Here is a 14,397-nt window from a genome sequence, read left to right as displayed (position 1 = left end):
GCTCAGACGCACTTGGAACGCTATGAGCGCGAAGGAGAGGCTTTTTTACGCCATATCGTAACACTGGATGAGACATGGGCCACATCGTAAGAGCCAAAACTGAAACGCCAATCCAACGAATGGCGTCATTATGGGTCACCGCGAAAGTCGAAAGTGCGTCAGAGCCCCAGTACGGTGAAAGTTATGGTGATTCTCGTGTACGACTGTGATGGTGTTATCCTAACGCATTATGTTCCCCACGGCAGACCGTCAATGCGCAGTATTACTGTTCGTTATTGGAGCATCACCTGCGACCAGCTTTGCGAAAGAAGCGGCGACGCTTTCTGCTCAACCCACCCATCATTTTGCACGACAATGCGCGGGCTCATACAGCGCAAGCTGTGGCTGCTCTGTTCGGACGATGGGACTGGGAAGTACTGTACCATCCACCATACTCCCCGGACTTAAGTCCTTGTGACTTTCATTTGATTCCGAAGATCGAACCTCTTCGTGGCATGCGCTTCAGAACTGTTCCCGAGATTCGACAGCCAGTAGACCGCTCCATTCGCACCATCAACAGAACGGGCTCTGCTAACGGTATACCACGCCTTCCACACCGCTTGCAACTGGTTCTACACAACGCTGGTGACTACTTTGAAGGACAGCAACAGGTGAAACATGTAACTCTTTTGTATCGGTTGTGAACAAATACACTGCTGCCCACCGTAAATGCAACACCCTGAAGGAAGCATCCGAATCAAGTGAAATTTACACCATGGGTTTGCAGCGATGAGGTATGCAACTGATTAGAATTTCAGCTCAGACGCACATCACGCGCGCCTGTGGCGCCACCTCATAGCGCCATTTAAGGCTTGGCGATTTCGACGAGTGTACGTTCGGCACGTGTGTTTACCTTGTGGTTGTTTCACAAGACGATCAGTTATGCCTCGTAGACAACAGCGAACATCGTTTGATCAAGTATCCGAGTTCGACAGAGGAAGGATAGTGGCTTACCGAGATTGTGGATTATCATACAGAGAAATCGCTAGTCGTGTTGGACGAAACCAAACAACTGTAATGCGGATATGTGACCGTTGGATGCAGGAGGGTACGACGGACCGACGTGGTCGATCGCATTCACCTCGGTGCACCACTGCACGTGCTGATAGGCAAATTGTGCGCATGGCAGTGACGGATCGCTCAGTGACATCCCGAACCATAGCACAGCACATTGCGTCTGTAACGCATCATCCAGTGTCTGCGCGTACCATTCGACGTCGTTTACAGCAGAGTGGTCTGTCCGCAAGACGTCCATTGCTTCGTCTACCATTGACGCAGAACCACAGACGTCTCCGTCGCCAATGGTGTGATGACAGACGGATGTGGACGGCAGAATGGAATGACGTTGTCTTTACTGACGAGGCACGCTTCTGTCTGCAGCACCACGATGGTCGGATTCGAGTGTGGAGACACCGTGGAGAGAGGATGCTGGACAGCTGCATTATGCACCGCCACACTGGTCTTGCACCGGGTATTATGGTATGGGGCGGTATTGGATATTACTCTCGCACGCCTCTAGTACGCATTGCCGGTACTTTAAATAGCCGGCGCTACATATCCGAGGTGCTGGAGCCAGTTGTCCTTCCTTACCTTCAGGGCTCGGCCACAGCCATATTTCAACAGGATAATGCGCGACCACGCGTGGCACGCATTGTCCAAAGGTTCTTTGTCAATAACCAGATTGAATTGCTTCCCTGGCCGGCTCGCACTCCGGATCTTTCGCCGATAGAAAACATGTGGTCCATGGTTGCTCAACGAGTGACCCAGATTACATCCCCAGCTGCCACACCAGATGATCTTTGGCAACGTGTGGGAGCTGCTTGGGCTGCTGTACCCCAGGAACACATCCAATGTCTCTTTGACTCAATGCCGAGACATGTGGCAGCGGTGATCTCCAACAATGGCGGCTACTCTGGCTACTGATTCTGGCAGGAACCACATGTCACAGACGTCTGTAAACGTAATCATGTGATACTTGGTCAATATGGTATCTACAAAATAAATTTTGTTGTGCTACCTCTTGTCTTTCTTGGTGTTGCATTTACGGTGGCCAGCAGTGTAGTTCCAACTATTTACGTTCCAACCCTCGTATTTTGCCATTTCCGAAATATTTAGCTGTCTATTGTACACATTTCTTTGCTTCCCGCTATATTTGTAATCTTTGTTGCCTATGCAGGAGCATACGTCTTGAAATTCGGATCAATCTTCTTGCAACAATTTCTCATAGTATGTTTTCATCTGCCTAGTCTTACCACCCACAAATTTATACTACTTGTGTCGTCTGAAAAGCAAAGATCGCCCTTCGTCGGTCCACACTACACGTCCCCAGGCAACTACTTTCCACTTTCAGCGTTGTCTGATCCCCTCAAGAGGTCCAGCTTGATGTGTCACTGTGAGCAATGGACTTTCGTGATGTTCTCGGCTCTAAATGTCCATTGCATGCAGTTCCCTGCGGAATGTCCCTTCGCTTCTGGTTGAGATGGACCTGCAGTCACAGAGAGAGCAGCACTTCCTGTCGGGTTTGAAACCGATAGTCATTCATAAAGCACGCTACCCTTTCCCCGTAACTGTCGTTTTGGATTTTTGTTTACGCCCATTACTCCTACGCCGTATTCCGGGGAATGCGAGTGGTACACTGTAACACGTTGGACAGTCCGCGTACATACACCAACGGATCGGATATTTCACTGACGGTGTTTTCAAGAGACAATAGTACGTTTCTGCCATTTTTTCCACCTCTTCACGTCGACCCATCTAAGAGCACTTATCCCACTCCACCGACCGGTACATACAGACCGCTTTACCGTCACGGCAGACGTCCACAGTGGAGCTTCCCTGACCGCCTGGTACCAATTTTACAGTATCTTCAGCGCACCAAAGCATCTGTGTAACATTCCCGTCAGTAGGAAAACTCTGCCACAAAGAATACCGATGGGACGGACAAAGGAGCTGCGCAAGTCGCGGTGTCCTGTAGCTTTCGCCGACAGCTCAGACGGCAAAGGACGGCGCTGTCAAAGGCAGGCATCCGAGGTATTCGATACCGGCGCTGGGAATCGACCAGCAGATACCGCCTGCAATCTGATTCGTTATGGTCGCCGCAGAGACCGGGCGCTCCCTTCGCTACGTCGCTCTGACCTCAACTGCGAGGAAACGGGGACCGCAACAGCGATCGTAGCAACTACCTTCTCCGTTTTCGCTGATGCAACGCCGGGTGAAAACTTGAAAATACACTACTGGACATTAACATTGCTACACCACGAAGATGACGTGCTACAGACGCGAAATTTAACCGACAGGACGAAGATGCTGTGATATGCTAATGATCAGCGTTTCAGAGCATTCACACAAGGTTGGCGCCGGTGACGACACGTACAACGTGCTAAGATGAGAAAAGTTTCCAACCGATTTCTCATACACAAACAGCAGCTGACCGTCTTTGCCTGGTGAAACGTTGTTGTGATGCCTCGTGTAAGGAGGAGAAATGCGTACCATCACGTTTCCGACTTTCATATAGGTCGGATTGTAGCCTATCACGATTGCGGTTTATCGTATCGCGACATTGCTGCTCGCGTTGGTCGAGATCCAATGACTGTTCGCAGAATATGGAATGTGGGTTCAGGAGGGTAATACGGAACTCCGTGCTGGATCCCAACGGCCTCGTATCACTAGCAGTCGAGATGACAGGCATCTTATCCCCATGGTTGTAACGGATCGTGCAGCCATATCTCGATCCCTGAGTCAACAGATGAGGACGTTTGCAAGACAACAACCATCTGCACGAACAATTCGACGACGTTTGCAGCAGCATGGACTATCAGCTCGGAGACTATGGCTGCGGCTACCCTTGAAGCTGCATCACAGACAGGAGCGCCTGCGATGGTGTACTCAACGACGAACCTGGTTGCACGAATGGCCAAACGTAATTTTTGGGATGAATCCAGTTTCTGTTTACAGCATCATGATGGTCGCATCCGTGTTTGGCGACATCGCGGTGAACGCACACTGGAAGCGTGTATTCGTCATCGCCATACTGGCGTATCACCCGGCGTGATGGTATTGGGTGCCATTGGTTACACGTCTCGGTCACCTCTTGTTCTCATTGACGGAACTTTGAAAAGTGGACGTTACATTTCAGATGTGTTACGACCCGTGGCTCTACCCTTCATTCGATCCCTCCGAAACCCTACATTCAGCAGGATAATGCACGACCGCATGTTGCAGGTCCTGTACGGGCCTTTCTGGATACAGAAAATGTTCGACTTCTGCCCTGGCCAGCACATTCTCCAGATCTCTCGCCATTTGAAAACTTCTGGTCTACGGTGGCCGAGCAACTGGCTCGTCACAACACACCAGTCACTACTCTTGATGAGCTGTAGTATCGTGTTAAAGCTGCTTGGGCAGCTGTACCTGTACACGCCATCCAAGCTCTGACTCGATGCCCAGGCGTTTCAAGGCCGTTATTACGGCCAGAGGTGGTTGTTCTGGGTACTGATTTCTCAGGATCTATGCACCCAAATTACGTGAAAATGTAATCACATGTCAGTTCTAGTATAATATATTTGTCCAATGAATACCCGTTTATCATTTGCATTTCTTCTTGGTGTAGCAATTTTAATGGCCAGTTGTGTACGTAGCGGCAGAGTGCTCGTTATTGCTCGAGAGGAAGAAAGAAGTCAAAGACAATAGAAACGCCGGTTATCTGTCCATGTCAGGCACATACACTTAAACAGAGCAGTGAGGGAAACTTCCATTACTGGTTCACAAGCTGCGACATCGTTTCTGTTAAAGAGGAAAGATTGTGACCATAGACGTAAATCAAAGGAAACTTATTCCATTACTGTGTTTCTATGTGTGACTATCAAAGCGTCCAGATTTATAACAAACTACTCTTTTGTCCGCAGCTTCGCCTGCCTATATATGTCTGCATCTGCCTCTATCTGAATCTGAATCTACATTATACTCCGCAAGGCACCTAATGGTGTGTGACGGAGGGTGCTTCTGGTATTCTGGTACCACTAACTGTTGCACCACCAACCCCCCCTCCCCCCCACACCCTACCCTGCTCCACCCGTGAATAGCGTGTCTGAAGAATGGTTGTCGGTAAGCCTCTGTATTTACTCTAATTTCTCGAATTTCCTCGTCGTGGTCATTATAGGGTATGTGGAAAGAAGTAATATGTCTTTCGATCGATCATGGACCAGTTGACATCACCTGGTTAAATTCTCAAATACCCGTGTAACTAAGATGTAGTTTTATTTTATTTTGACGGCAACCAGTTTCGGCATTCCACTATGCCATCTTCAGACCCCACATGCATCTCTCAAAATAAACGATGATGCCATACAGTGCCTTATATCCCTGGATTTCGTGATTCAAACCGTTTCTGAAACGCTTCACTCGAAAACATGATCAGTTGCTATCAAGTCCTTGAGTGAAGCACTTTTGAAACGGTTTGAATTCACGAAACCCAGGGATATATGGTACTGTATGGCATTATCGATAGATGCATATGGGGCCTGAAGATGGCATACTGGAATGCCGAAAATGGTTGTCGTCAAATTAAAATAAGTTAGGCAGCTGTTGGAGAATTTCATTAACATTGAAAATGAAGTAAGACGTTGTCCGACACCTAGCGGAAAGTGCTCTCTGGAAATTTCAATGCAAGCCACCTTCAGGTGTGGGGCGGAGGGTATTTTCTGTACGGCTGTCTCCTACCGCTTTTCCTGTTCCACTCGGGAATGGTTCCCGCGAGGAACGATTGTTGGTAAGCCTCCTTGAGGGCGCGAATCTTTCTAAGTTTATCTTCATGGTCTTTTCGCGACATATACCTAAGAGGAAGTAATCTCTTGGTTGAGTCTTTTAGGAACGTATGCTCTCGGAACTTTTACAGGAGACTAATCCGTGATTCAGAAAGCCTGTCTTGCAGGATACGAAAGTAGACTGAGCCCATTTGGTAGATCGATGACAGTTTAGACTGTGACAAATCGTCGTCAGGAGTAGCAATTAAAATTCTGTTAAATTTGAACTATTATTTATAAAAGTAGCTCCTCAGCGTCAGTCGCCTTTCTATTTACCGATAGTTATTGCGCTTTACAAGGAGATGTGTATTAAGTTTTACTTATAGGTCACTCTGGAGTGTGATGAGGTCAATTTGCTGTGTGTACCAGTGAAGTTATGTACCGTAATTCGTCCATTTTTGGTGAACATAGACTTACCAGACAAGCACATGGTGATGGCAACGAGCTACTGTTAACGCGACGTACCACTGGAGTTGAATGAGCATTTCCGTGACGCTTTCGCGCTTACAAATGAACCTCTAACGAAACGTAGCGCCCTTCTTTGGACCTACTCTATTTTCTCTATAAATCCCATGTGCTACGGACTCGTACTGACTAGCAATACTCAAGTACTGGTCGAAAGAGAATTTTGTAAGCTAGTTCCTTTGTACGTGCATGACAATTACTGACGATTCTTCCATGGGATCTGTCTAGCATCTGCCATACCCGCGATTAATTTTATTTTATGTGGGCGTTCCACTTCAGATCATTCCGTACGCATACCCCGAGATACGGAATTAACTGCTTACAGTGATTGTTCTGCAATTTTGTAACAACACGATGAAGGGTCTTCCAGTATATGTGTTTGCAATACGTTACATTTGTTTACGCTGAGGGTCAGTGGCTACTGGCTGCACGAACCGTCAATCCCCTGCAGGCCTTTCTACATTTCGCTATAATTTTCTAGCGTCACGACTTCCCTGTACACACCAGCATGACGCGATAAAAGCCTCAAGGAACTTTCAACGCTATCTGCTATGTTATTTATACATACTGTGAAAAGTAGCAGTGCTGTAATACTCCACTAGTGCACGCCCGAAGTCAATCCTACGTCTGAAGACTTCTCTCCGTTCACAATGACAAGCCTTGTTCTACTTGCTCGAAACTTTTCAGTTGATCTGATAGTCGGTATACTCGTCTTTTGTACACTAGGCGGCAGAGTGGAAATGTATCGAGGGCCTTGCTGAAGTCAAGGATCACGGCACGTACCTGGGCGCCTGTATCTACTGCTTTCTGAGTCTTGTGGACCCACATAGCGAGCTGGGTTCAACACGATCGTTGTTTTCGGAACTCACATTGCTTCGTACAGAGGAGCTATTTATTTTTCAGAAACGTCATAATATGTGAGCACAAAACGTGTTCCAAAATTCTACAACAGACCGACAGAGATAGAAGTCTGTAATTTCGTTCATCCGTTCAACCATTTTTTTCTTGAAAACGGGAATGACCTGTGGTTTTTTTTTTTTTTTTCAATCTTTAGGAACGCTTCGGTGCCCTAGAGACCTACTGTACACTGCTGCGAGAAGACAGGCAAGTTCCTTCACATAGCCTGTATTTCACATATATTTCACACATATGCAGGGTGAAACAGAATTCCACCGGCAAACTTTCAGAGACTGTTTACGGATACCGTCAGAGCATTTTGGTATCAGGGACCCACGGTCTCTGGTCGCTCGTCAGAGAGTAAGAATGTAATTAAGAGTTGTATTGTATTGTATTTTATGTTAACGGGGGGCCTAGAAACGACGGAGGCTCCGTCCCCGCCGCAGCCGCAGTGGTCCACAATCCCACGACGACTACCGCAGTCCACTTCACTCCTCCGCCACCCCATACCGAAACACACTTTGAGGGTTACTGTGCGGTTCGTCCCCCGGTGCCCCCCCCATCCCAGGGAACGTCTCACACCAGACGAGTGTAACCCCTATGTTTGCATGGTAGAGTAATGGTGATGTACGCGTACGTGGAGAACTTGTTTGCGCAGCAATCGCCGACATAGTGCAGCTCAGGCGGAATAAGGGAAACCAGCCCGCATTCGCCAAGGCAGGTGGAAAACCGCCTAAAAACCATCCACAGACTGTCCGGCTCACTGGACCTCGACACAAGTCCGCCGGGCGGATTCGTGCCGGGGACCAGGCGCTCCTTCCCAATCCGGAAAGCCGTGCGTTAGACCGTACGGCTAACCGGGCGGGCAATTAAGAATTAGTCAGTTTGCTACCTCAACAAATTTGTTTCTGAAGAAAGTACCCCTACAACAATGAAAAAGTCTGTAATATATAATCCCCTAAACGTACAAGATACAACACAAGATTTGGTTTCAACTACAGATGGTTTTTGGTATCAACTACAGATGCTGTGGCTGCCGTCGGTGCGGAAACAACTACGCTTTGTGCATTTGTGCCGCTCTTCCACTGCATTGACTGAAACCATGCAAAAGGTGCATATCGGCCAACACTTCATCAGGAAATATATCCATAGCTCTGCACGGTAACGCTGTTAACAAAGTTACCGCACAAATAGCACTGGTGCAAAACCAAAAAACTGGACGGAACCGAGCAGTACTGAACGCAGACTTGAGGGCAACGAGTTAATGAGGGCATCACTGCTGTCATCGAGCAGCTGTGGTAGATCGTCACTACCACACCGCCAATTGCAGAACCAGCAGTTTTATGTAACACTGGAAGGTAATGGCGAAAACAAAAGCACGGTCTCGCCAGGGGAAGTGTCGTGGCGCCCTTTTTGTTTAATCTGCACTGACGGAAAAAAATCGCAAAATCGACAAGGAGTTGTGCGACATAAACGGAAGTTGGTAGGCGTAATTCTACATCTCAAAGATAATGTCTCTTAAAATTTCTACATCTACATCTACATTTATACTCCGCTAGCCACCAAGCGGTGTGTCGCGGAGGGCACAATCTGCGCCAGAGTCATATTCCCCCCCCCCCCTCCTCTCTGTTCCACTCGCTGATCGCACGAGGGAAAAACGATTGTCTGAACGCCTCAGTACGAGCTCTAATTTCCCTTATCTTTGAATGCTGATCATTTCGCGATATGAAAGTTAGTGGTAATAATACACTCCTGGAAATGGAAAAAAGAACACATTGACACCGGTGTGTCAGACCCACCATACTTGCTCCGGACACTGCGAGAGGGCTGTACAAGCAATGATCACACGCACGGCACAGCGGACACACCAGGAACCGCGGTGTTGGCCGTCGAATGGCGCTAGCTGCGCAGCATTTGTGCACCGCCGCCGTCAGTGTCAGCCAGTTTGCCGTGGCATACGGAGCTCCATCGCAGTCTTTAACACTGGTAGCATGCCGCGACAGCGTGGACGTGAACCGTATGTGCAGTTGACGGACTTTGAGCGAGGGCGTATAGTGGGCATGCGGGAGGCCGGGTGGACGTACCGCCGAATTGCTCAACACGTGGGGCGTGAGGTCTCCACAGTACATCGATGTTGTCGCCAATGGACGGCGGAAGGTGCACGTGCCCGTCGACCTGGGACCGGACCGCAGCGACGCACGGATGCACGCCAAGACCGTAGGATCCTACGCAGTGCCGTAGGGGACCGCACCGCCACTTCCCAGCAAATTAGGGACACTGTTGCTCCTGGGGTATCGGCGAGAACCATCCGCAACCGTCTCCATGAAGCTGGGCTACGGTCCCGCACACCGTTAGGCCGTCTTCCGCTCAAGCCCCAACATCGTGCAGCCCGCCTCCAGTGGTGTCGCGACAGGCGTGAATGGAGGGACGAATGGAGACGTGTCGTCTTCAGCGATGAGAGTCGCTTCTGCCTTGGTGCCAATGATGGTCGTATGCGTGTTTGGCGCCGTGCAGGTGAGCGCCACAATCAGGACTGCATACGACCGAGGCACACAGGGCCAACACCCGGCATCATGGTGTGGGGAGCGATCTCCTACACTGGCCGTACACCACTGGTGATCGTCGAGGGGACACTGAATAGTGCACGGTACATCCAAACCGTCATCGAACCCATCGTTCTACCATTCCTAGACCGGCAAGGGAACTTGCTGTTCCAACAGGACAATGCACGTCCGCATGTATCCCGTGCCACCCAACGTGCTCTAGAAGGTGTAAGTCAACTACCCTGGCCAGCAAGATCTCCGGATCTGTCCCCCATTGAGCATGTTTGGGACTGGATGAAGTGTCGTCTCACGCGGTCTGCACGTCCAGCACGAGCGCTGGTCCAACTGAGGCGCCAGGTGGAAATGGCATGGCAAGCCGTTCCACAGGACTACATCCAGCATCTCTACGATCGTCTCCATGGGAGAATAGCAGCCTGCATTGCTGCGAAAGGTGGATATACACTGTACTAGTGCCGACATTGTGCATGCTCTGTTGCCTGTGTCTATGTGCCTGTGGTTCTGTCAGTGTGATCATGTGATGTATCTGACCACAGGAATGTGTCAATAAAGTTTCCCCTTCCTGGGACAATGAATTCACGGTGTTCTTATTTCAATTTCCAGGAGTGTATATACTCTACATCCTCGGCGAAGATCGGATTTCGGAATTTAGTGATCAAAAATGGTTAAAATAGCTCTAAGCACTATGGGACTTAGCATTTGAGATCATCAGTCCCCTAGACTTAGAACTACTAAAACCTAAGTAACCTAAGGACATCACACACTTCCATGCCCGAGGCAGGATTCGAACCTGCAGCGCGGTTCCGGACTGAAGTGCCTAGAACCGCTCGGCCACAGCGGCCGGCTTTAGTGAACAGCCCTTTCCGTTTAGCGCGTCGTCTATCTGCAAGTGTGTCCCACTTCAAACTTTCTGTGAGCCTTGTAACGCACTCGCGATGGCTAAATGTACAAGTCACGAATCTTGCCGCTCTTCTTTGGACCTTCTCAATCTCTTGAACAGACCCAACTGGTAAGGGTCCTATACAGACGAACTAAAGTATTGTATGCTATTTCCTTTGTTGAAGGACTGGATCGCTTCAGGATTCTACCAATAAACCGCAATCTAGAGTTCGCTCTGCCCGTTACTTGTGTAATCTGATCATTCCATTTGAGATCATTTCAAATAGTCACACCCAGATACTTAACGGATGTTACCTCTTCCAAAGACTGGGCATTTATTTTGTACTCTTAATTAATTGGGATTTTCGCTTTTTTATACGCAGTAGGTTACACTTACTAATATTGAGAGATAACTGCCAGTCATTACACACACATATATTTTCTGCAAATCCTCATTGATTCGTTCACAACTTTCGTGTGATACTACTTTCCTGTAGACTACAGCATTTCGCGCCAGTCGCATAAGAGTGGCGCTAATATCCCCACAATGAGGCCGCAAATCAGGTTTGCTTTAAATACACACTGTAACGATCGTGAGCTTTAGTTACCTTTGAGACGCTGGTTACGTTCGAGATTGGACGTGATGAGTCATTGTTACTCAAGGATGCATTTAAGGCGACAAAGTCGCCATTATCAACACCTCACTGAATTTGAACGATCTCGTGTAATAGGGCTACGGGACGCTGGATGTTCCTTCTGCGATACTGCAGAAAGACTAGGTAGCAATGTAGCCACTGCACACGATTGCTGGCAGTGGTGGTCACGAAAATGTACGGTCGCAAGAAGACCGGGATCCGGACAGCCACGTGGCACAACGGTGAGGGAAGACGGTCGTGTTTGGCATGGGGCTCTGTCGCATCGTCCTGCATCTGCAGCAGCAGTTGGAACCACAGTAACAGAACGATCTAGTATAAATCGCTTATTTCAAGGACAGTTCCTAATCAGACGCCCTGCAGCGTGGATTCCACCGAGCCCAAACCATCGCCATCTTCGACCTCAGTGGTGTCAAGCGATAGCTCATTGGAGGGAAGAGATGAGGTCTGTTGTGTTTTCTAATGAAGCCTTGGTCTATCTCGGTGGCAGTGACGTCCGTGTGTTGGTTAGGATGAGCCCAATTGAGGACCTGCAACAAACCTTTCTACGTACAACACACTCTGGACCTTCACTTCGAGTTATGGTCTGAGTTTCAATTTCGTATGACAGCAGGGGCTCCCTCGTGGTTATCCCACGCACCCTGACTGCAAGTTTGTTCGTCAGTCTGGTGATTCGACCTGTTGTGCTGCTATTCATGAACAACATTCCTCGCGGTGTTTTTCAACAGGACAACGCTCGCCAACATACTGCTGTTAGACAACATGCTCTACAGATTGTCGTCATCTTGCCTTGGCCTGCTCCATCACCAGGTCTATAACTGAGCACACATGGGACGACGACTCCAGCGTCGTCCACAAACAGCATTGACTGTGCCTGTACTGAGCGACCAATTGCAAAAGGCATGGAACTCCATCCCACAAACTGACATCCCTCACCTGTATAACACAATTCATGCGCGTTTGCATGCTTGCATTCAACATCCTGGCGGTCACGTATCAGCCTTTCACATTTGCAATGGTTTATCCCGCACTTACATTAACCTCTGATCTTGCAGTGTTAATCGCTTAAATCCGTTACATACACAAATGTATTTCAGAAATTTCATTACTCTACAGCAATTATTTTTTTGTGTCGCAGTTTCTTTGCGTCAGTGTATATACAAATGGTTCAAATGGCTCTGAGCACTATGGGACTTAACATCTATGGTCATCAGTCCCCTAGAAAGAACGACTTAAACCTAACTAACCTAAGGACATCACACAACACCCAGTCATCACGACGCAGAGAAAATCCTTGACCCCGCCGGGAATCGAACCCGGGAACCCGGGCGCGGGAAGCGAGAACGCTACCGCACGACCACGAGCTGCGGACTATATACAAATGAGAGTCGTACGCCAGAACATACTTCCCATGTCTTGATCCGGCTATTACCGCACAAGGAAAGAGCTCTGAGGAAGTATGTAGCTGCAGTTATGGACTGTGCGGCTGATCCCGGCGGAGGTTAGAGTCCTCCCTCGGGCATGGGTGTGTGTTTGTTTGTCCTTAGGATAATTTAGGTTAAGTAGTGTGAGCTTAGGGACTGATGACCTTAACAGTTAAGTTCCATAAGATTTCACACACATTTGAACATTTTTGAAGTATTTAGCCTATAATCTAGTATCACAACATTAGTTTTATCACCCAAGACTCCAAGCAGTCAGTCTGTTATAATGCTGAAATTAAAAAGAAAAAGTAAAGACATAGCGCCTAACAGAAAGTGAGTAGTGAACCAAATGCAACATCCCCTCCGCCACCAACTATGTGAAACAAGAGATACGACCTTTTTTTGGGCCTTTGGAACGGCCGCAGCAAGCCGTGAAAGACGTCCGAGGTATCGAATAGCGGTCCGTCTCGACCAGTTTCCGTCGATAGGGCTCACGTTACACAGTGCCGGCAGTGACCTCGCCAGTCCGAAATCGGCACCCGCCTCATCAGCTCAGCCACGCACCGCGATGCACACGTTTCTCCGAAGGTACTCTAATGCTTATCTTTCAGAAAATACACCCTTGAACAAGGTAGTTTGTAGGTCCACCAAGCTGCGAACGCTTTGTTCCTTATCCACAAACTCGTTTCAGCTCATAGAAAGTTTGAAGTGGGACACACTTGCAGATAGACGACGCGCTAAACGGAAGGGGCTCCTCACTTAATTCTGATATCCGATCTTCACCGAGGATGTAGAGCACATATTATTACCACCAACTTTCAAATCGCGCAATGATCACCATTCAAAGATAAGGGAAATTAGAGCTCGTACTGAAATGAAATGTCGTGTGACGAAGGCCTCCCGTCGGGTAGACAGCTCGCCTGGTGCAAGTCTTTCGATTTGACGCCACTTCGGCGACTTGCGCGTCGATGGGGATGAAATGATGATGATTGGGACAACACAACACCCAGTCCCTGAGCAGAGAAAATCTCCGACCCAGCCGGGAATCGAACCCGGGCCCTTTGGATTGACAGTCTGGCGCGCTGACCATTCAGCTACGGGGGCGGACAGAGCTCGTACTGAGGCGCACAGACAGTCGTTTTTCCATCACACGAACCGCGAGTGGGCCGGCCGAAGTGGCCGAGCGGTTCTAGGCGTTTCAGTCTGGAACCGCGCGACTGCCACGGTCGCAGGTCCGAATCCTGCCTCGGGCATGGATGTGTGTGATATCCTTAGGTTAGTTAGATTTAAGTAGTTCTAAGTTATAGGGGACTGATGACCTCAGCTGTTAAGTCCCACAGTGCTCAGAGCCATTTTTTGATTCGCGAATGGAACAGAGCGGGTGGTGGGGTCGGGGGAATATGACTTTGGCGCGAATAGTGTCCTCCGCCACACGCCGCTTGGTGGCTAGCGGAGTATATATGTAGATGTAGAACTTACCATCAACTTTTTGTTTTTATTCTTCTACTGTTTACCTCTCTTACATGTCACTACTCTGATACGCTGTTGTGTTTTTCTCAAACAGCATGTCCTCTGCTGGCCTCGAGTTACTTTGTCTTAGCATACTTGAAATCTCAATTGTCGGCCCTAGGTGGTGGTTGGATATCGTAAATGCTAGTCCGCCAATCACGTCTGCTCGTAG

The sequence above is a fragment of the Schistocerca nitens genome, chromosome 1 (genome assembly GCF_023898315.1).
Source record: "Schistocerca nitens isolate TAMUIC-IGC-003100 chromosome 1, iqSchNite1.1, whole genome shotgun sequence".
In the NCBI taxonomy this organism is placed as follows: Eukaryota; Metazoa; Arthropoda; class Insecta; order Orthoptera; family Acrididae; genus Schistocerca; species Schistocerca nitens.
Note: the sequence above shows the minus strand (reverse complement) of the source record.